This window comes from Danio rerio, chromosome 5, assembly GCF_052040795.2.
Source record: "Danio rerio strain M-AB ecotype USA chromosome 5, GRCz13ab, whole genome shotgun sequence".
Taxonomy (NCBI): Eukaryota; Metazoa; Chordata; class Actinopteri; order Cypriniformes; family Danionidae; genus Danio; species Danio rerio.
Window position 1 is genome coordinate 33,594,883 of NC_141025.1, and position 24,986 is coordinate 33,619,868.

Here is a 24,986-nt window from a genome sequence, read left to right on the forward strand (position 1 = left end):
TGCCAATAATTTTAATCCATTTTACGCATCCTGGAATATGAAATATTTAAAGTACAAATTTATTTTATTTTTCTACTTAATGACCCCTATTTAATACTATACTACAGTATTTGTTGCCGTTACTATAGTGTACCGGCTAGACATGGCATGTCCTTGAACAATGTGGATTGCTTTTTTTTTTTTTTTTTTTTTTACATGTTTAGGTTTGTCGTTGATCAGACAACATTCTCAATAAACAAACAGCCTGAGTTTTGGATTATGGCATTACAAAAGGATTGCGGTCGCAGATTAAAGTATCTGGATCTCTGCAGTGTGTGTGTGTTAGACAGTGTTGGGTTTTTATCCTCACACTCCAACTGTGTGTGCATGTGGGGGATTGTTAGTGGCAGCAGGGGGTTATGGGTAGCCTCTTGATTCAGATCCGTCAATATGAGGAACTTTTAACCCCACAGACAGCAGAGATCCTGCTTTCATCCTACTGGCCCTGATATCAACAGGGCATCTTTACTGGATATGTAAATTCTTCTTTTGTAGATGTTTAAAAGAAATTCTAACAATAAAATCTGGCAGCCTAATTGTTTATAAAAAGTCATTAGATTAGATTAGAGATTTATTGTTATTACACAAGTACATGTACAAGTACAAGGCAACGAAATGTAGTTTAGGTCTAACCAGGAGGGCAATTGCAGGATATAGGTATGTTAAAAAGTGCACTTTAGAAAAACTATGGTGGTATTTACAGATGGATGTGAGTACAAGGTCAGTAAAAGGTCAGTACAAATTTGTATAATTTCAAGTGACTTTAGGTAGAATTCAGAAATAGGAATGTCCTGGTCAGGTTTTTTTGCCCTCGAATCCGAGTGTAAGTCATTTGATTTTGAGTATGTGCAAATTCCGAAACCCAATTCGATACTTCTATAATACATAAAAAAAGATAAAGTAGAGTGAAGAAACAATTCAGGATGTTCCTTGTTTTTTATTTAATTTACCTTATTTAAGCATTCAACAACTCTGTTAACAAACAAAGCATATCTGGGAGATAGCTTGAGCAATCAAGTAATAAATAGCATCAATTCTACACTATTTTCACATATAGCTGCAGTCAGAATTATAAGCTATCCTAAATTATTAGCGCCCCTGCTATTTATTCCCTATTTTCTGTTTAACAGAAAGCAGATTTTTTCAACATATTTCTAAAAATAATAGTTTTAATAACTAATTTCTAAGAAAAAATATTTATTTTATCTTTGCCATGATGACAGTAAATAATACTTAACTAGATATTTTTCAAGACACGTCTATACAACTTGATGGGACATTTAAAGGCTTAACAAGGTTAATTAGGTTAACTAGGCAGGTTAGGGTAATTAGGAAAGTTATTGTATAGTGATGGTTTGTTCTGTAGACTATCGAAAAACAAATTAGCCTAAAGGGCTAATACTTTTGTCCTTAAAATGGTGTTATAAAACATATAAGACTTTCTCCAGAAGAAAAAAAATTATAGCAAATACTGTGAAAATTTCTTTGCTCTGTTAAACATCATTTGGGAAATATCTAAAAAAGAGAAAAAAATCAGAGGGAGGCTAATAATTCTGACTTCAACTGTATCTCACAGTTTGCTATGGCAATGTTGATGTCATCAACTTTATATTACCTCCAGACCGTAGACATACTTAGGCTTTTCGCATCAAGCTGCTTCTGTGTTCTACTTTGCCTCCATTTAACCAACAGCGTCTCTGCAATAAAGTGATGTCTGTTTCTGTGTGAAGTCAAGAAAGAGGCCTAACTCTGTACCACCGCATAGCCCTGATCAAGAGGTAATGTCCGATTCTGATTGAGTCTGAAACCTCGTAATTGGGCCCTATTTCTGATTACGTGATCGGATCTGAACATGTCTAATCAGAAACGTTTGTTATTAGTGACAACAGTGGCCAAAAAGTATACTGCCATCTATCAAGTAATGTTTGTTGATTGAAAAAATCATCACATTAAAATGATTTGAGAAGGATCATGAGACATTGAGGACTTACATTTACATAAAAAAGCTATTTTAAATACAAAAAAGTCATATTGTTCCTATTTTACTGTACTTTTTTATGAAAGCATGCAACCTTGGCACACAAAAGAGATTATCAACCCAAAATGTTCTCTCTAACAAATAATGTTTTGTTCTTGCGAAGATGTAGTTTGCCTAAATAGAATAATCATATATTTGAATTTTGACTGTCATGTGAGTCTGTCATTCTTCTCATTATAGTCAGAATAAAACAACATCAAATAGAACCACAGCATCATACTGTATGTCACAAGGGAAATGACTAACATTTTTTTCAGCTAGAAATGACAGCAGACTCAGTCTTCAAACACTGTGTAGTACAACAAAAGATGAAGTACAAAAGAACAGGAAATACAAACATAAATATAGAGTAATATACAGTACAGCAGGGAATCCCAACCAGTTTTTATCCAGCTGAACGTCTATGACTGGAATGAATTACTTCAAGCACCTTCTAAAATTTGAAGTGATTTTCTAATCTAACCTTTCCCTACAGTCATTTGACATTTGTGTTATTTTACTGTTTCTCACAGAAAAGGGCAGTACATATTTGTATGATTTAAAGCGGCTATACACTACCACTTTAATAGGTGCACCAGTCCAACTGATCATTAACAAAATTCCTAATCACATGGCTGCAACTCAATTCATTTAGGCATGTAGACATGGTCAAGATGATCTGCTGCAGTTCAAACTGAGCATCAGAATGTTGAAGAAAGGTGATTTAAGACTTTAAGCTTGGCATGGTTGTTGATGCCAGACAGGCGGGTCTGAATGTTTCAGAAACTGCTGATCTACTGGGATTTTCATGCACAGCTGGCAGTTCTGTGGGTGCAAATGCCTTGTTGATGCCAGAGGTCAGAGGAGAATGCTCAGACTGGTTCAAGCTGAGAGAAAGACAATAGTAACTCAAATAGCCACTCGTTACAACTGAGGTATGTAGAAGAGCATCTCTGAATGCACAACACCTCCAACCTTGAGGCAGATGGGCTACAGCATCCAAAGACCACACTGGGTGCCACTCCAGTCAACTAAGAACAGGAAACTGGACCAAAATTGGACAATAAAAGATTGAAAAAACGTTTCCTGGTCTGATGAGTCTCAATTTCTGCTAAGACATTCAGATGGTAGAGTCAGAATTTGGCTCCAACAACATGAAAGCATGGATCCATCCTGCCTTGGATCAACGATTCAGGCTGCTGGTGGTGGTGTGATGGTGTGGGGGATGTTTTCTTGGCACACTTTGGGCCCATTAGTACCAATTGAGCATCGTGTCAACACCACAGCCTACCTAAAGGCTGATTTATACTTCTGCGTCAAACGCCGGCATATGCTACGGCGCAGACGCATAGCCCTTCGCCGTGGCCGTCGCCGTCACTGACGTGCACCTCTCAAAAATTGTAACTACACGTCACAACGACGCGTAGCGTAAGCTCTGTGATTGGTAGCGCTGACGAGTCTGGGCAGGACCGAGAGCCGTGCGAATGGCGCGAGCGATTGTTTACCAGTGTGGAGTCCCGTGAAGGAGCTCCGGATGAAAAGTTTTGTTTTGTGTTTACCTCATAGTTAAAGTTGTTGCACGTCCGCTGGTTCCTGCCTCAAAATGAGCGAGTTTGAGCCACTTGTACATCCCGGATGTGTTCAGGAAAAGCAAAACAACAGCGAAGAAACTCGACACAGAGGAACATTAACACCTCACTGCCCACTAGCGTTTCGGAAGTGTTAATGCAGACCAACAGAGACAGCGCGCAGAAGTATAAATGCACAGCCACGCGCGTTGCATGCGCCGTGGGTTACGCCGGTCACCTGGCGCAGAAGTATAAATCAGGCTTAAGTACTGTTGCTGACCATGTCCATCCCCTTATGACCACCGTGTATCCATCTTCTGATGCAACACAGGCTCATTTTGAAAACATAGTCTCATGGACGTTTCTGGAGACTGCAAATTATGTAGCCAGAGGTATGTATGGCTGCATTTTATTTTTTAAGCGAACGCTACGGGGCGGTAAGTCGCCGTTCCTTTTCACGCTTAGCAGCTGACTGCTTGCCTCCATGTGGAGGGCTTTCCCGCTGCAACCAGTTTGTCCAGTTAGCTTGTCATGTGCGTCGGCAGACTTGAGACACAAAGAGGAGTTGACCACCACAACGACAACAACAGGGTTCAAGTCCAGGGAAGAGCGATTCCAAAAATCAGGTAAGACAAAACAGTATACAAAAAAATAAACTGAACAAGTGAATAACAGGGGGAAAATATGGTAAAATGCGAAAACGTGGTGAAAACAGCTTTTTTAAAACGGTGGTTGGGTTTAGGGAAGTAAGTGGGTGGGCTGATCAATTGATAAAATTGGTTGGGTTTAGGGAAGGAGGAGGGTGGGCCAGTCGATTGGTCGGTCAGCCAGTCGGCCATTCAATCAGTCAGCGGCCTCTGGTGGGTTTACGCGAGAACAGCGGGCGCGAACGGCACTCGCAAGAGACATTTGAGATCAGAAAAAGTGCACACAGCAGCCCCTCGTAGACTCGTGAAAACAAAAAACTCATTTTCAGAATGAGCCTGGGTTGTTCTGATTGCTATTTCTAGCAGGATAATGCTCCATGTCATTGTGTAAATTGTCTTAGACTGGTTTCTTGAACATGACAATGAGTTCACTGTACTCAAATGGCCTTTACAGTCACCAGACTTCAACCCAATAGAGCACCTTTGGGATGTGGTGGAACAGGAGATTGGTATAATGGATGTGCAGCCGACAATTTTAAAGCAAATGCATGATGCTATCATGTCAGCGCTCTTCAGTATGTCTTCCTCTGTGTACATCGAAAGAAAGAAACTCAAACATGTTGGGTACAAGTGAGGGCAAAATTTCGTTTTTTAGCTAAATCAATTTAATGCTAATGTTTACACTGGTGTATATGTAAAATACCCGCCTCATCTCATGACGAATCGTAAACATTTCGTTTTGTCAGTTTATTGGCTAATTTGTACGAATTTATACGAGTTCACTTGTTTAAAATTGAAACATTTATGATAGGAGGTGTAGCACCAAACACCACCCCTTAACCCAACCGCCACTGGAGGATGAGCAAATTATTCTAAATTGTATAATGCTAATGAGTTAGCCACAAAATCAAAAAGTTATAAATTGCAGTGAAGTTGCGTTGAAAATACACGAGAATGAACAATATTCAAAGACCCTGTATACTTTATATAAGTTCTTTTCTGTTTTATGATTGTAAGTAAATAGAAGTAATATCCAGATAATGAGCATTCAGACAATGGTGAGTGTGGCGATTACACGAATATGTAAACATGCACGATGTTTTCCTCCCAATATAAAATAATCTCAGCTAAATTGACTTGAGGTTAAGAACACATTTGATCAAAACAAACTCAAATATTAGCAATTTCTAAATTTGACTCTACTTTCAAAAATCACTGATTATTTCTTAACATGTGGAGTGACTCAAAATCTACAAGTGTGTGAAGTGTGGAAATGGAAAACCCTGGAATGAAGAGATTACAGAACATTTCAATTACGAGAGTTTCTCTGCATTAGTCTCAAATGGCTGGCATAAAGTAAAGTGTTGGTGTGCCTCGCGGATTTAAAGCAGATTTAGTTCTGGCAAATCATGTTACTCAGGAGGAGCTGTCTGAAGAAACCCGTTTTAGGTCTCTTAGTTTGTCTATAAAATCTGCTCTTCATGTGAACTTGAACTGCTTGATTTGCAGCTTGCTCTCCTTAATGTATAATGACCAGGTTAAAATCACCAGATCGACCCAATTAGCTACATGACAAAAACCAATATAGCAGCCATTAAGTACCTGAATCTCAAAAAGCTGTTTTTTTCCACCTTGAGTTTAGTTTCCAAGCATCTTTGAAATGTTAGCTTGGTGAATCCAAACAAGTGAATGTGTGAGCATCCAGAATTGACCCCATTTTACACTGATAATGGTGATACGTTGACCTCAACCCTTGGTCTGTATGGCAGTCTCTCAGGTGACCACTTACTGTCTCATTAGATTGAAACAGCCAAGACGAGACACGGCAGCCGTTCTATAAAACTTCCTCTCATTCACTCCTTTCACTCTTTATTTTCCTTCTCCCTTTTTCAGGCCCTTTACTTCTGGTTTTCTCACTCCATTCCGCTCTACTTCAATATATCTGTCAGACAGCCACTGCACTACGCATTGCAAGGAGGCAATAAAAAGAAGAACAATACGGGCTGCAAATACATGTATTTATTGCACATAAAAGAGAATAAACAAGAGAGAGCAAAAGAACATAAAGTCAAACTAACAAACAGAAAGAGTGTGTTTTGGTACCATCGGCCCACTTTTATGACATCCATTTCTCTCTGAATGTCTTTTCTCCATTCCCTCTGTTTTCCTCCAGTTGAATTCAGTCGGAGCCCAACATTTGGAACCACTTCTGGTCCGGGGCGTTTCACACTCAAACACTCTTTCCTTCTCCAGCACAGGCTGTTCTCTCTCACTCCATTTCCCTCGCTCGCTCCTCTGCGTCTCTCACATATACACAAGCACACGGCGCTCTGCTTAGATTCTGTTTACGTTTGCCCACACAAAAGCCTCTCTAAACTCGATTGCATGTTGGTTTGTAGTGCAGTGGGTACGGAGAAGTGAGAAGCGTGAGGTTTTTTTATTTTTTTTGCTGTGATGTGACTGCGCTGTGCAGTGAGAGTTCACTGTGTTCATGTTTGCTCCATCAGGCCTCGGCACACTGTGGGTGATGAAATGAACAGGGGGGAAAAGCAGATGCTTGGGTCTGGAATGCCTTGCGCAGCCTGAAACAATTTTAGGGTGGAGAGGAACGAAAGGCTGGAGAGGGATGTATTGACAGGCCGAATGAGGAGGAATGTGTGATGTATGGGGGATTTATAGGTTCAGAAAAGCCTATACGTTTGTGGGGTGAGATTATACTGATATTTTGCTTAGTAGTATTACTTTTAGCACTGTTTGTATACTAGTTAGCTCAAAGTACCTAAAGGGATAGTTCACTCGAAAATGAAAATTGACTCACTGTTTACTCTCCCTCGAGTGGTTATAAACCTTTATGAGGTTCTTTCTTCTACACAAAAGAAGACATTCTGAGAAAAGCTGAATACCTGTAACTATTGACTTCCGTAGTAGGAAAAACAAATACTAAAGAAGTCAATGGTTACAGGTTTTCAGCTTTCTTCAAGATACCTTCTTTGGTATTCAGCAATAGAAAGAAAGTCATAAACGTTTGAGATAGTCGAGTAAATAGCTATGTTTCCATCCAAGGATGCAGATAAAATTTTATGCGCAATACTGGAATATCACATAAAAGATTTGCGAATAAAGCAGCGTGTCCCTCAAACAAATCATCACTTCCTGATTAACTGGTGCCAAATATCAAAGATAAAAACAGAGTTTGCTGTGGTAGGTGAAGCTGCGTCAATCTTATTTAATAAATGACTTGAACCTCAGAAGACAAATGACGACATGCAATGAACTTGTGTTGGCATTTAAAGGCGTGAGACACAGAGCATAGACGCTCTGGACAATTCTGGAGGTAATTAATGATATAATAACACTAATACTGGGATTTTAGAATGACCAAAACAACATTTCAGATGTTTTACAAAGCGTCTGCTGCTGGTTTGTTCATTCACATTCACATATAGTCACACATTAAAGGTAATTTACATAAAATCATAGTGTACACAACAGTCTCTGGACTTGCTGCATCACAAATACCAAAATTTTTACAATTTATAAAAAACTGAATCACTTTCTGGCTATCGGATACTAGGCATGGACATATATATTGCTATCGTGATTACCGAAAGTATTACAGCGCTTTGTAAATGTTTATTATTAACGTCTCCCCATACACTTTGATAGAGCGCTTGGACCCGGAAGCTGTTTCGGGTGGCGTCACACTTAAGCGGATGATAGTCTGTTCTATACACCAGAACAAAGCCGGTCTATTGTCCAGCGCAGAGCAGATTAGTTGTGTGTCTCGCTTACACACTGCTTAATATACACAAGATGTACAGCAATACGCAAATATCTTTACATATGTAAAAGAATTAAAATGTTAAGGATATATATATATATATATATATATATATATATATATATATATATATATATATATATATATATATATATATATATATATATATATCATATAATAAGAATATATATAGGATATAAATATAAAGGATTAAAATATTACAAAAATTATTATTTTCTAGCCTACATAAATATAAAAACCATACTTTCATGCCTTCATCATCTCGGGGGGCTTTTTCAGTTTATTTGTGACAATTAGCTTTTGTTTAATATTATTAGTAGTAGTATTATTTATTATATGCATATTTATATTTGTTTTAAACAAGCTTAGATTTGCCCACCTGACAGGTTTTAGACCATATGTAGCACAGCATGTGTATTTGGATATAACTCAGTTTTTTGTACACACTTCATTATTATTGTTCATTTACTCGTTTGCTGGAAATTAGAACTGAATTTAGAAATAGTTTTCAAACAAATCTTTGCGCCACATTTTTCTGTCCTCATATTAGCAAAAGTGGATACAAAATTTGTGATCCAAACATTTTGGGTTGAGACTTCTGCATAAAGTATTTACAAAGAGTTACTGTTATTAATTTGTACATTTGAATGATTACCACAAAAAAACTTTGAACAACTCACATCCCGAGTAATTGTAACAGCATGAAAAGAAATGACTAGTAAAATAATTAAAATATCAAATATAATTTAATATAATAATAATAATATAATTTCAAAATATCTTCTATTATTTCAAGACAGAAGAGAGAGTCATGGTGAGTGTGAGTAAATAATATTTATTTATTAATTTTCTTGTCAGCTTAGTCCCTTTATTCATCCAGGGTCGCCACAGCGGAATGAACCGCCATCTTATCCAGCACGATTTTACGCAGCGGATGCCCTTCCAGCCGCAACCCATATCTGGGAAACATGCACACACACATTCATACACATACGGATAATTTAGCCTACCCAATTCACCTGAACCACATGTCTTTGGACTGTGGGGGCAACCGGAGCATCCGGAGGAAACCCACACAAACGCAGGTAGAACATGGCGAGGCTCGAACCAGCGACCCAGAGACCTTCTTGCTGTGAGGCGACAGCAATACCTACTGTGCCACTGCGTTGCCCAGAGTAAATATAACAGATTTAATTTTTTTTGGTGTACTGTCTCTTTAAAAGGTTCTTGATCAAATCTGTGTGGGAAGTGTGTGCATAAAACTGTACAAAATACTCCATCGAAAATAACCTTAAGTTAAACTAAACTGAGTAACCCAAAATCTCAATAATATTAAGCATACTGGGACTCGTCCACGATTAAAACTACAGTTGATACAGTTGTCTGCTTAGTTTATTTTTGTTAATTTCTGATGCTGGCCAGAAAGCGAGATAGCTAGCTTAGCATCCACCCGACACCTCCGCCCGCTTCGCCTGTGTGGCTGTCGCTTTTGAAATAACAGCCCTTTTTCTGCTACACTCAATCACCCACACACATACACACACCAACCGAATCTCTCTCTTTCTCCCCGCTCGCCTGCTCTCCCTATTTCTTGCTCCTTCTCTCTCCTCCATCCACCCCCCCTCCCGTTCAGCTTCTATAATTCAAATCCTGTCAGCCCTGTTCCAGACTGCTGGCGCCAGCCTCTCTCTCCAGGAAAAAAAGAGAGAGGGGAAAAAAAGCAAAGGAAGAAAAAAAAGCTCTTTGAGGGACAAAGCCGACAGAGCCACACACACACACACACACACACGCACGCACACACACACACGCACATACACAGGCCGAAAAAGCAGAATGAAGTTTTTTTTTTTAAGAGGCAGCTGTGGGTGGACTTTTCAGGACCCAATATTTTTCCTCTTTTTCACTCCCTTCTTTTTTCTCTTTTGTTTTAATCTTTCTCTCTCACTCCATTCCCCTCCATTGCTCACACTCTTTGATTTTTCCGCTGCCTTTAACTGGTCAATGCTATAAAATCCCACTCTGTGATATTTTTTTTGCTAGTTTTATTGACCTTTTAAAATGAGTTACAACATAGACAACTTAAGCGAATGTTTTAAACCTGGACTAAACTTTCTTTTTTCCATCCAAATTTAACACCGTCCAATTCAGCCTTTGCCAAACTGTATAGAGAGTTCCAAAAGTTAAATGGAGGACCTGCCGTAACTTGTCAGCATTTAAACTGGGCTAAATATAGCAGATGATACCATGCCCATCTATTTCAGGTCTTAATGAGCAGTCTAGTCATGCGACGCAAACAGGCAGAAATGACAAGCATCGTCTGCGACACAAGTGTTCCATCGCTCCCTAATCAGACTCTCCCACAATCCCTCTCTCACTCACACTCTCTTACTTTTGTCCTCCATGTGTGCGCGTGACATATACGCACCCTTGTTTACTTAAAAAGACAGAGCATCCCAAATATCATTAATTTACAATACTATACCAGCTGAAATATCACTATACCAAGTAGTATTGCGATACTGTAGTTCATAACTCAAGTTATGAAGAAAATTGTCAGAAATATTTTATTTTATGTTAAAATAGGCCTACTTAAAATTAATTAATAATTCTCTTAAGGCCAAAAGGTATTATTTGCATCTACCTATTATTTAAACTTCATCTAAAGTTTATTCATTCTTTTTGTTTATTTTGTAGATAACTGACCAACAAAAAATACATTAAAACAAAGATACAAACTACACCCAATGAAATTTGTTACAAAAGAGCATTTTTTTTCCAATGAAATTAGGCTAAATGAAGTCGTCAAAATATTTTCATTGTTTCCTGTTGCTATTTTGGGTTTTTCATCTATTTTGTTTTTCAGTTTTATCAGGTAACATTCATTCATTCATTTTCTTTTTGGCTTAGTCCCTTTATTAATCAGGCATCACCACAGCGAAATGAACCACCAACTTATCCATGTGTCTAACGCAGCAGATGCCCTTTCAGCCACAACTCAACAATGGAAAACACCCATACACTCTTGCATTCACACCCACACAACTGACTGGCTCGAACCAGCAACCTTGCTGTGAGGGAACAGCGCTACCCACAGAACCAGTGTGTCGCCCTATCAATTAACAATCCAAAGAAATTCAAAATTTCTCTTTGTAAGTCATTCTTTTAAAGAGATTGTCTCGCTTGTTTAGCTACATAAATTATTAACAGGGACAGAAATTAAGCGATTCAGATATGCTTTCAAACTATTGACTGTAAAAGCCAACCCGGGCTCATTGTGGAAACGTAGCCCCGCGGACGTTTCTGCGGACCGCCATTTACATCCCGGGAGGTATTCGAGCGGATTTTTGTTTTCGCGGATCCGCGAGAGGCCGCTGTGCGCGCTTTTTCGCGCCTGCGCCGTTCTCGCGCGAATAGCCGCCGGATCGGAAAAAAAAAAAAGCAAAAGCCCCCGTCTTAGATCTCAACAGCGTTTTCGGATCCCGCCGCGTTCTCGCCCTCATTTTCCGGATTTTGTTTTTCGTCTTACCTGATTTCCGGAACCTGCCGTTCCCCGAACTCGATCCCGGTCGTCGTCCACCGCGGCCGGCTCAGGCTCGTCCTCCTCCTCCGGGGCCTCCACTCCGCCGCCGCAACGCTGTGAGCTAGGCGGTCGAACTGATTGCGTCGGGAAAGCCCTCCACTCGGAGGCGAGCCATCGGCCGGCGAGCGTGAAGAGGAGGGGCGGAGCGGCGCCACACTGCCCCGCGGCGTTCGCTCAAGAAAAAAAACAAACGCGGCCTTTACGTACCTCCGGCCACGTAAATCGCGGTCTCCAGAAACGTCCGCGGGGCTACGTTTCCAGAATGAGCTTGGGTTGGTAAAAGCTATGGACGTAGTATCCGTGACGTCATCCATAGGTTGCTGAAGAGCCCAAATGAAGCTACAAGCAGGCATGGTTAACCGTCGCCACTTTGTTCATACATCATTGCACCGACCAGGGGATACCCAAACAAGGGCAAAGCGACGGAGCGTGAGTGGAGCTACAGACTCCTGCTAGCATTTTGCTTAGATGGGTTTTTCTTTGGGAGAAACACTTAATACTTCATTACCTGTGACTTGTTTGTGTTCTGACCCCATGTGCTTGGTTGTACACTATACCAATGAAGTGTTTATACTTTTAAAAACACTGTTGTAACACATTGAGTCACTAAGCATTGTTCTTATGACGTTTTTCTACAGGAGGACTAATGTCCAAATACTTCAAAGATAGTCTGTGTTTGTAAATTCAAGGCTGTTTGTGAAATCCAGGCATAACACTATAAGACAACGTTTCAGATGACTGTTCTAGAGCCTACGGCTAATCAATCTGTTAGATTCTGGAGTGCTTTACAGCTCTTACAGTTCTGCATTACATAAATTTTGAAATTACAGTTGATCTTAAATAAAATAAATACATTTAAAGATATGGTATATAAGCATATAATTTTACTCACCTGGGAAATGGAGGCTACTTAAACGGTTTGTGATCACAATCAAGTGCACATAGCATGCTATATTAACAGATAATTGTGGGAAATAATTTCAAAAGCCAACTGACTGTGTAAAGCCACATAAAGCAAAACAAAAATATGATGCTTATGTCGAATTTCAGCTGCTAATCAGCCAGAATGACATGACGGCGACCAGAGAGACCTAGCTTTCACTCAAGTGGCCATGCCCCTAATTATGCAGACTTATTTTAGCTTAATAAAAACGAAACGGATGAGTTATAATAATTTCACCCCCTTCACATTTTTACATGAAGGGTAATATTAGCTATATGCACCAAAACCCTCTTTTTTACCAGGCTGTAAACATGTTTTCATCAGCTATAAAAATGGCCAATTTAGCATTGCAGTCAGTAAATATCTGGACTTCCGGGAGCCATCCCCTAAAGGCGAGTCAATGAATTGCAGTTTCAGTTACTTCTGTATTGGCTTCACGAGGGAGAGCAGAAGGTTGTTGCTTGGTTCAAACTGAAGCGTAAGAAAACAATAAGTGCAATAGGTTACCATAAAAGGTGGGAATTCTACAAAGTTTTCCTAGTCTTAAACGTCTCCACAGACTATTAAAATAAAATGATCTATTGTTGCACAAAAGGGTGCATTTTAGTAACTTTTCCACATGCAACATTATCTATTGTAGATAAACCATTAATGACGATACTGCTGTTTACAAACTACAGTGGCACCGCCAGTATTTTTATCAGTATCGTGATACTACCATAGTACCGGTAAACTGTGCAATACTAATCCCAAAAGCTTCTAGTGATTCAAATCATCCTTGGGAGCACGCACTAGACAGGAAACACACACTTAAGGGTTGGAAAAGCATGTTACTCATTTCTTCTTAAACAATAAGTGACTTTGGCTTCTGTTCTCACACAGACCAATGCTGAGCGCTGCAGCCGCTTCTGTTGGACGGGACGACCCCTGTGTGTCCTGTGTAGAGGCATAGCTCCCATGAGACACAAGAGAGGATGAATATTCTCTCCTTGCCCCACACCGTCTCCCCACAGCCCACCCCGTTTTCTTTCCATCGCCTGGACTGAGTCTGAGGCCGCCACACGCACTAGCTGCAACGGTAATTGGAACATAATAGAACATTTTTGCCGACTGATCTGAACCTTTTGCCCCTATCACCTTCTGAACCGCTCACAAAATAGGCCCACACTCCACAGCCTACTGCACACACACACATCTCTCAGAGCTGATTGACCACTTTGGCAAGCATTATCTTTATAATAAAACTTCAAATATATTACACTGAATATATAAATATAAAAAATATCAGTTTCTCAGTATTAACGATATATGTTGGGTATGGGTTTGAGTAAAATATTAATATTTGCTTTATCCTGATATCATTTTTTTACATTTTAAATAGAAATATTTTCATTTAAATTACTATATTTTTTCTCAGAAAATGACACTTGGTTAGAATTTAAAATTTTTGAGTTATACATTTTTGATTTAAAAAGTCAGTGTTATTCCACCAATTGATTTTCTAACCCTTCCGTAGTAAAACACTGACATTGTATTGTCTGAATTTTAATATAAACATGTAATTTTTATGCAAAAAAAAAGTTTTAAAATGCACCGAGTTTACTTCTTTTTCAAGATTTAAGATATGTGTTTTGTGTCTCCAGAATGTGTCTGTAAAGTTTGTTCAAAACACCCATCAGATTATTTATTAAACCTTTCAGAATATAGAAATTGTCTGCTTTAAACACCATGTAGCTGTTTTTGTTGCCTGTGCTTTTAATGCTATAGTTAACACTGTCCACCATTCTTAAGATGGTATATTGCTGTTATTCATTATAAACATGCACTGTTTAAAAACGTTTTAAACTTGTAAACCTCACTCTTGAACACATTTGATGATGATTGATGATCAAAGCAAGCTCAACAGATTTTTGATCCCAGTTGCTTTGCGCACATCCTGTCTGGATAGGATTATACGCATTACTATGGAGACATATTAATACGCGACTGTCAATTAATTTGGTGGGCGGTGAAACCGCACTTCTACGTCACGTTACAGTGGGCCTAAAAATGGGAGGGATTTGGATCCTATTTAAATGTCAGGAAATTTAAAAAGAGAATTTTTGTGTTTATATCACCCCAATATGACTGTGAACACACTATACCTACACACAGGTCAGTGCAAACAGCTGCCAAAATATTCATCATAGGTGCCCTTTAAATAACACCACTGGTATTTAAATTTAGAAGAAATGTCATCAGTAGTTTACAGAATAAGTTTACACTGAGTAGGCAATACAATATGACCAGAAAATACTGAGATACATGAGTTATACTTCTCATAACTAAAATGTTCGATGCAGTGGAAATGAGCAAAGAGGAAGATTCAAGGGATTTTGGCATAAACTGAAAATAAAGATCCAACTGTAAGATCCAACTATAAGATCCACCATAAAAAAAATTTGGCATAAGGTAATGTGACTGGGTTAGAGTATATCTAAAACACAAAGATGAATGTTTCTGGTCAGCATTGGTGAAAATTTACCAAAGGTGATCTGAGAAGGAACAAACTGCAATTCTGTGACAGAATGCTGTGTGACCGAGCCTCATTGATACATGTGGGTAACAAAGGGCATCCTGTCTGGTATAAGTCACACAGAACTTTAATGATGGTTTTGGGATCAATGTGTCACAACACACAGTGCATCACACTATGGGGCTTTATAGCTGCAAACCAGTCATAATGCCTGATGACCCCTGTTCACCATCAAAATTATTTACAATGGGCAAATGAGTGTCCGAAATGTACCTCTGAGCAGTGACAGAGGGTCATCAGGTCCAATAAGTCCCATTTTCTTTAACATTGCATGGATCAATGTATACAAATTGCATTTTCCTGGCAAAGTAATGGCACCAGAACAATGTCGAGCTAGTTGTGTAAGTGTGATGTTCTTGCCAGGGCTCTGCCATCAATGTGGATGTCCAGCCATCAATATGGGTGTAAATGTGACATGCTACACACTTGAACATTGTTGCAGAACAGGTGTCCTTTCATGATCGAAGAGGTGTCTTTCAGCAGATAATACATGCTGACACACTGTACACATTGTTCAGGAATGGTTAGAATAGCATGATGAAGAGTTTAAGAGTGTTGCTCTGGCCTCCGAATTCCCTAGATCTCAATCCAATTGAGCATCTGTTGGATGTGCTGGACCAACAAAATAGATCCAGGCCAGCTCCACCCTGCAACCTGCAGGACTTGAAGTATCTGCTGGTAATGTCTTGGTGCCAAATACAAAAAAAAAAAAAAAAAAACACCTTTAAGGGTCTTGTAGAGTCTGTTGCACCGTTATGGCAAAATGTGAAGGATCAAGAGCTTGTTAGTCAGGTGGTCATAATATTTTTTTTTCATTTCACACTGTAGATTGTACTCAAACACTCTGTATTCCCTATACTACTATTCAGACCAACATAGTGGGGTCCAATTTCTGAAGGGAATCAAAAAACAAATGTTTAACTGGTTCGATCAAATGATTGTTTTTAGTGAGAATTGTCATTTATAGTTACTCAGAAATATACACTATGGTTCCTTTTAGTAAATAAAAGAAAGACATAGATAGATCAGTCAAACTGACAGACTGAATTTAATTGAATTGAGTGATTATCTGCTGTTGTGCTGGTTAAAAGTCATGATTAAAGTAAATGGTCTAAATGTATTAATACGTATTTTTATATTCTGGGTAAGGCATAAGACAAAAAAATGTTCATCCAATCAAAATTGGTCAGGCTGACAGTTTCCATAATTCTGTAAAGTAGCTCAAACTGTCTGTCAAGAAATGTAGATTTGTACATCTGCGCAGATGTTCACATAGAACCGCTGTTTGAGCCTGCACATGCACCGCATTTATAATGTGCACCCGAGAGGGAGAGTGACAGCGGTAAAAACAAATGCAAAATCATAATTTTTGAAAATCCTGAATCAATATTGAAGTTACTTTTTGTATGCTGGAGGAAGGATGACATCATGGCTGAAGTATTTCTTTTAGACAGGTGATGTTATGTTTTAAATCTATTTTAGTCACGCAAAGCTTGTGTAGATTTTGTTGTGTTACGAATGGGTTATATGCACAGAAGTTTTAAAAAAAACCTTCCGGCAAATTTTCAATTTCTTAAGGGACCCTTTTACAGCATCAATAATGTAGATTTTTGTTTAGTTTAACAACAAAACATAGGTAAATAGCGCTATTTCGCCTAGCCTGCTTTACTGAGCTGAAGTTGGTTTTATATTCACATTGGTTCATTTTCGAACAATGACAACATGTGACGGGCTCCCTATGTTGTTTACCTCGCTACTCTGAATATTCTGTCTGAAATAGCATGTATATAGCTTAGTAATAGGTGTAATTCCTGCACCCCGCTGGCCAAATACTAAGCATACAGCAGTGGCTTTAGGACAAAGTGCGTGAGAGAGTGAGACCAGTGATCCTTATGCATCAAATATTGCACATTATGACAAGTTTTGCTTGCTACACGACTGAAAACATATAGATATAATACAGTTTTTTTGTTCGGAATTGTAGTATTACAAAGTACTATGACGTTTTCTAACTGGTAAATAACATGATCCAATGTATGTAGTGGATTGTCTACTTTCATCTTTAAGCTGTGCATTCATGATATCAGGAGGCGTGGCTTTGGAAGCAGGGGAGGGACTGTGTTTCTAACATATTATGCTAACTGGTTAGCATTTTAGCAGATCACATACTGCACCTTTAATTGAACAAAAATGAATTGTTATTTTAAAAATAAAATTTAAAAAATAAACATGTTTGTTACGATATGTCACAATATAGACTACAGTATATTTTGAAGAATCTTAGAAATCAAACAGCTTGATGGCATTGCTTAAAATATATTGTTCTACATTTCAAAGGGAAAAATAATAGAGTTTGCAATGATTTAGGACAGAATAAAAGATATAAGAAGGATCATTTTTGGAAGAAATATCCCATTAACTGACAATTCTTTAATACTTTATTACTGTGTCATAATACACAAACCAAACTAAGCCAACAATTTTAAAATTTTATTCAATTTCCACAAACAGTCACAAAGATTTGGTCATATCAATACGGAGGTGAGTGTATCATGACCCCCTTCAGACATTCCACCAACCAGCAGCAGAGCCAAAGGTGACATGGGACCACCAAACCTCATCTGACTCCACCCTTGCCCTCAATGTCAATTACTCATCATCCCATCAAACTCAGACCACCCTTTCACTGCTGGCCCATTCTGATATCCTCTTGCTCTCATCTCAAACCAAGGAACATGGGTCCAAACTCTGCGGCCAAAATTGAGTCGGCCCTCAGTTGTCCCCATTACAGTCACTTCATTTGTAAATTGGCTTTTACATGGAGCGTATCCCAGCTGAGCCTCCCCCTGCCCTTCTCCCTAAAGGACCGAGTCTCAGACCGGTCACTACAGCACTCAGTCAATCAGTAAATCCACCGGGGACACAAAATCGCCTCTTTCTGTCTGTCCGTCTGGTTTGTTTGTTCTCTTTGCCTCATGGCACAAACAGACACACAAAAGAGCTTCAGCATTTCTCAGTTTTGACTCAAAGAGGCCATTACAGTGTCCAGTGTTTTGCCAGATCGGTTAGGCATTTTGGAAACACTATGAGGGAATTCAGTAAGAATGAATTGCACCATTTATTTGCATGCAATGTCTGTGTTGTTGTAACAGAGAATTATGCAAATAAAGCAACAGTCCAAAAAAAAAAAAAAAGGAATTTAGCCTGCACATTAAAACTCTAATCTGGAAATTCTCTAAAACTAGAAAATGAATTTATCTGTGCTACTAAATATACAATATATTACAAACTATATGACAAATAAACATTTTAAACAAATATTTTTTAGCATGAACTTGTAAAAGAAATTGACTTTGATTCAAAATATTTCAAGTTGTTACATCTGTAAAACACAAAAGATGACATTTTGAAGAATGCAGAATTACATTTTAGAATAAAGAAGGAAAGAATTAAAACTTGTCTTATTTAAAGCTATAAAATTATTAAGAAATTTGCTATAACAATTTAGCTATTTTTGATCATAGCCTTGATGAGAATAATGGATATCTTTTAAAATCTTACAGACCCAGACCAAACTTAGGAATGGTGTACCTACATATTAGTGCTCAAAAATACAAACGTTTAAAAATGTATCAAATTCATATATAAAAAGACTTTTGAATGGTGTATATACATGCATATTAAGGATTTTTTTTAAATATATTATTTGAATCGATTATTTTTTTAATTAACACAGACCAACCTTATGTGAAAAATATAAATAATTTAATGCTGCATTCCAAACAGCCAGAGGTGTGTTTCAGCAGTGAAATGTTACACTTCCGAACTCAATGCATTCCAGTCAAGAGCCCCTTTCACACAGTGATACCGTTAAATAACCCGAAAATTTCACAATCGACTATTTAAAAATGTGCTTAACTTATTAAAAAAGCGCTGTTCAAACAGGCAAGGACTTTCCGAAATTTGTTCCAGAAAAGACCGTTCACACATCTATTCCAAAATACCGGTAAATTCTGACATCATTAACCAAAAATGGCCTGAAAACGGCCATGCTTGTATTTGTAAACATGATAGGTATCAGACTTTTGTTGATGGTTTCACTTTTATTTGAAGCTTAAGCATTCATGCAGCTGCTTTTGTCCAAATCCAAAGGCAGAAGCGCGAACTGCAGCTAAATGTTTACACACTTGACTACATCACAAATTATGTGGTTCTTTTATGAACAACTTCGATGAAAACATTTGATGGTGTGTCGCATGTGGAGATGTACATAATATGTGTGTGCTGGTGCTCACCGGAGCACTTCTTCACCCGCGTCAAGCAACTGAAGCAGAGCTTGAAGGTAAACAAACAGCAGTTTATCATAAGCATTTTATAAATAATCTTTTAAACAGTTGGCATTGAGAAGGAACATAGAAACATTATCTGACTAGCATCTAGCAGCTAAATGTTTCTGGAAAAGTAATTAAAGGCTTTTATTTTCATAAACAGTACAGATGTGAATGTGTCTGAATGTTCTGATTGGCTGGAGTACACTTCTCACGTCAGCGCAGTCTAAGCGTGAACTCGCTCTTTCCGGCAATCTTCCTTCTGCGTTCACACATCGCAGCATTCCGGCATATTACCGGTAATGTTACAATTTCTCTTCCCAGAAAATTGCCTGAATAAATTTACCAGTATTTAAAAAAAGGGTCTATTCACTCATGATCACTTTGTATGTTTGGAAATGTTTGTATGTGTAAAAGGGCTAAATTGCTCATCAGTCACATTTCACCACGTCAGAATACAGCTGACGGAATATTAAATATATATATATATATATATATATATATAAATATTATATATATATATATATATATATATATATATATATATATATATATATATATATCTAAAAAGATAACATCTTAGAAATAGTATGGTTCTAAACTTTAATGTTTATAAGGTAGATAAGGTAGATCTGCAGTACTTTAGTGATTGTGAATAGCTTGACTTTCAATGCTATTATGCGTTCGTGTGGAGGTACAAACGCTATCTGTTAAAGCGTGTTTTCTCAGGTTATGAATGCACTCAGTTTTCCTTGATTTACCTAACATGCACAATAAGGGAATCATATTTAATTTAAGAACAGTTGTTTGAAAGGTTTTGCATTTTTTAAAGTGAGTTTAATTTCATTTTAATAAAAGATCTGTTTTTATCTGCTCATTGTGCTCGCTTACATCCTCTTGTGGACACATCAGACAATACAGTGCTTTTTCCTGTAACATTAAAGTCTCCGTGAAATCAAAATGAAAGTTTATTAGGTGTTAGTATCACTATGTTAGTCTTAAGGTTATCTATAAGCTAGTGGGCTACAAAACTGTGACAAAATATTTTTTTACAAGATATAAACATTCAAGGCTTTTGGTAGGTCTCCTCCTACTTCAGTTTCTCATCAAATCTTTTGACCAATCAAAGGCTCTCTAGAGTTTGATATGTCCCACCCCCTTGAAAACGCTGTAGCAGATGCTGAAATCTGTCATTTATTTTTATTTTGCCTAACTCCAGTGAATGACCATCTGGACTGATGGTATTCTTCATCAGACTGCATGAACTGAATCATGACCCCCATACCGTGACAGTTCAGGATGAAAATGTACCATTACACCCATAATATTTATATAAATATGTTTTATATTTTTGAAGATGATTATAAATTGGATAAAATATATTTAAAAAATGTATACAAAAAGGGCAAAAAAAAAGTTGCAAGTAAATCAGATTAAGATGGAAAACAACTTTGATCAGCTTCAGAAGTTGCTCACCCAATTACATTTTAGCAACTGCAAACAGCTGTTTACACAACATAAGATTGTAAAGAAGGGTGTCACGGTGGCGCTGGTATCCAAAGTCCAAAGACATGCGATATAGGTGAAGTGAATTAGCTAAATTGGCCATAGTGTGTCTGTGAATGCAAGAGTGTGGCTGTTTCCCAGGGTTGGGTTGCAGGTGGAAGGGCCTATGCTTTGTAAAACATATGCTGGACAAGTTGGTGGTTCATTCCACTGTGGCAACCCCTGATTATTAAGGGACTAAGCCAAAAAGAAAATAAATGTATAAATGAACGAAGACTGTAATAAAACAATGAACTGAATTACTTCTGCTATTATTAATCTATCATGGCTATTATTATATAGGTTTCCTTATGAAAATGACTAAAGTAGTGTTACAACTATTTTAATATTAACATCACATACATTATTTTCAGTTATGTTAATTTCAGAGCGGTGCTAAAATTAGCTTCATTCTTATCACAAATCTCTTACACGTACACACACACACACACACACAAACGCGCGCACAGCGTCTTTGTTCACATGTACCACGTGAGACTATCACTTTCAAAACAATTCACCTGCAGGCCTCCATCCATCATACTTTCTTATAGACAAATTCAAACACTCCACATTCATTGTCCATCCAGCCCTTCAGCCTTGGACAGTCTGGTTCCAGCTCCACTGAAACTCTCAATAAACGAGAAGGCCAAACATGAGGAGCACTGGCTGCAGCCGTACCCATCAGCCCCCACCCGCAGCCCCCCGGACTAACCCATAGGCCTCTCTGTCTGCTGCTGAGCTTTGGAAACAGCTGTGCAGTCATAACAGAGTGTGTGCCCAGACTCAACTCATGTTTTTTGTTGCTTCAAAGGCAATCTGATACACCATCCTCTGAAACACGCAGACACAGTCACACGCACATGCTTGCCCACATCTATATTCACAGAGTGCGCAAACAGTGCTAAGACAAAATGGTCAGGATAACACTCTTCTGTCTTGCCAAAAGCTAAAATCCCGTAATTGAATGAAATTCTCTTAATCTAAATCACAAGTTTAAACAACATAATATGAACTTGACAACATTTTCTCCAACAAAGTCCTTGCATGTAATTCACTGCAGTTTTCTTCTGAAAATGACACTACAGCTAGCTTTTTTATGTTGTTCAATACTATGTCATGACCTCCAAATAATTATTAAGTATAAATGCAGCTCACCTGGTGCTGCGTTTGGTGAAATGCAAACTGAACAGTGGCTCAAACACACAGCTGCTGTAGAAATGTGATGTACAAATTACATTTCTCGGTTTGACACAGCATATGGTAGTGATGCATGATTATGTATTTCCATGTGATTCCAAATCAGATTTTTAAAAATAATAATAATAATAATTCCTTACATTTATGTAGCACTTTTCTGCACACTCAAAGCGCTTAACACATTTTTTGGGGGAATCTCTTCATTCACCACTGACACCACAGCAGCCATTTCGCACCAGACTGCAAACCACACACCAGTTGATTGGTGGAGAGGAGGCAGTGATGTAGCATATTATGACATGGGGATGGTTAGGAGGCTATGATGGACAGAGGCTGGTGGTCAAATTTGGCCAGGATGCCGGGGTTAAACCCCTACTATTTTTTGAAGGACATCCTGGGATTTTTAATGACCACAGAGGATCAGGTTTAACATCTCATCTGAAAGACGACATTTACTGAGCATAAAGTCCCCATGAATATACTGGGGCGTTAGGACCCACAGACTGCAGGTTGAGCACTCCCTGCTGGCCTCAACACTTCCGGCAGCACCCTAGCTTTTCCATGAGGTTTTCCACTCAGGTACTGACCAGGTGCAGCCCTACTTAGCTTCAGTGAGGGACCACTTAAGAGTTGCAGAGAACTAGCTGCCGGCAAATTGGCTGATTCAATAACAATTTCTGAATCTGCAGTGACATTAACGGCAATAACTGCAATTTACATTCACAGAAGCAAAATACATTATATTAGATAGCTAATTTGAAACTACGAAGTGAAAAAACAATCTGGCTTTGAGATATAATGCAACATAAAACATACAGGGACAAACCTAAAATGTTATAAATGCTGGTTAAAAATTTTAATTTGTTCCCTTCCATCAGTTGGCACCTTTAGAACAGCAGAAGTAACCGCTGTATACAAAGCTGGTCGTATTTAATATGAATTATACAAGGATAATCTAAGAAGAAATTACCATTTAAACTTTTATTATGACAGTAGGTTTCACTCATAAATGCCTTAGTAAAACCCATACAACAAATATTAGGGTTTTCCTCCAATATTTCACTTATTATGAACAGTATGTGTGCCGGTAAGTTTTTATTAAATACTACTAACTTATTATTATTGACGCATAAGGTGAAATTATGTTCATGATTATACTGAATGAGTCCCATGTACTGTACATTAAGTAAAGGTGTTTACTCAAGCTTTAAACATTTGAATATAAGCCTCAAGTGATCGCCTGAATGAGCTGTAATGAAAACTGGACAACTGCATACATACAGTATGATCTATATTTAGTGTTGAGATTATTAAGAAATTGTGTAAGAATGGAACAAATGTCTGGTTGCCAATTGTGCGTTTTTTAACAAAAATCATCCGGTTCTGGTTAATTGGTGCAACCCTAGCAAAATAAAGTTTTGATGGATAATAATTTTTGTCATGGTACAGATGGTCTATTATTACTGGTGCACAAACAAATAGTTTATATATGCATGGATTGTTATAATACTGTATTTTTACATGTGCACAGTTCTATATATTCATGCAGCTGTCGGAATGAATGTACTACATATAAGTGATTCGATGAACAGATGCTCTCAAAAGAAGCTGTGCAATGTTTTTACAGACACCCACTTGACATTCCTCTTTGAATATTTAGCAAAACATATAACAAGCATCAATATATCATTCTGTGAAAACATTGAAATAGGCACTTTGTTATTTAACCTGGGTTAAAATGGAACGGTATACATTTCAAAAAAATAATAATAATGTATATCGAATAATTTAACTTTGTGTGACTAACATAAGCATTCAGTTTAGAAACATCTTAAATGTAGTTTTGGCAATGACTTTTCCTTCTAAGAAAATGGTATGAAATAGGTGAGATTACTTTGTAGAGTAGACTTAAAAAGACTGATTCATGCCTTTTACTGGCTTACAGGATTTCCATGAGCTCCCAGTCATTTTCAGATGTGTTTAATTGGGTTCTGTTGGCTGGAGTTCATTAACTGCAGGTAACTCGTATTAGATAAGCTGGTGCGAGTTTCAAAGCCTTGACAGTTTCATTTAAACAAAGCCACTGCTGACAATGAGAAAAGATACCAAAATTGTGATGTTCCTCTGTGAAGGAAGGGTTCCTGCAGTGTTTCACTAAAACATTTTTTTTTTTTTTTGCATTTCAGTATGTTAGTATGCTATTTATACCAAGATAAACAGCACCTGGGAGAAGGGGGTATTTTACCTGCTGCCTTTTGTAGAAAGAACTATATGAAAACTACATGAAAATTGGCTAAAAAAAGACAAAACTGTACTGAATGGATTTAATGAACAATCCACTGAAGCACTTAGAATGACAAAATCAAATTTAAATAAGAGAAATATAAAAACATTCATGCTGTTGATTGAATGTTGTTTATAAAACTTTTATCTCAGGTTTAGCCCCCCTGAATTATTAGCGCCCCTGTTTTATTAACACATTTCTTAACATAAAGTTTTAATAACCCATTTCTAATAACTGATTTATTTTATCTTTGCCATGATGACAGTAAACAGTATTTGGCTAGATATTTTTCAAGACACTTCTATACAGCTTATAGTGACATTTAAAAGCTTAACTAGGTTAATTAGGTTAACTAGGCAGGTTAGGGTAATTAGGAAAGTTATTGTATAACAATCGTTTGTTCTCTAAACTATCTAAAAAAATAGCTTTTCTAGCCGAAATAAAACAAATACAACTTT

At 37.8% G+C, this 24,986-nt stretch overlaps 2 long non-coding RNA genes across 12 annotated transcripts in view; one reads left to right on the forward strand and one right to left on the reverse strand.

Moving 5' to 3' along the window:
* LOC147844026 (uncharacterized) overlaps nucleotides 1-24,986 on the reverse strand; it is a 197,511-nt gene that overhangs the window by 26,299 nt on the left and 146,226 nt on the right. The window lies entirely within an intron of this gene.
* LOC141385834 (uncharacterized) lies at nucleotides 13,312-18,763 on the forward strand. The gene is made up of 3 exons (XR_015491351.1): nucleotides 13,312-14,127; nucleotides 14,388-15,371; nucleotides 15,422-18,763. It is a non-coding gene; the product is annotated as an uncharacterized LOC141385834 (long non-coding RNA).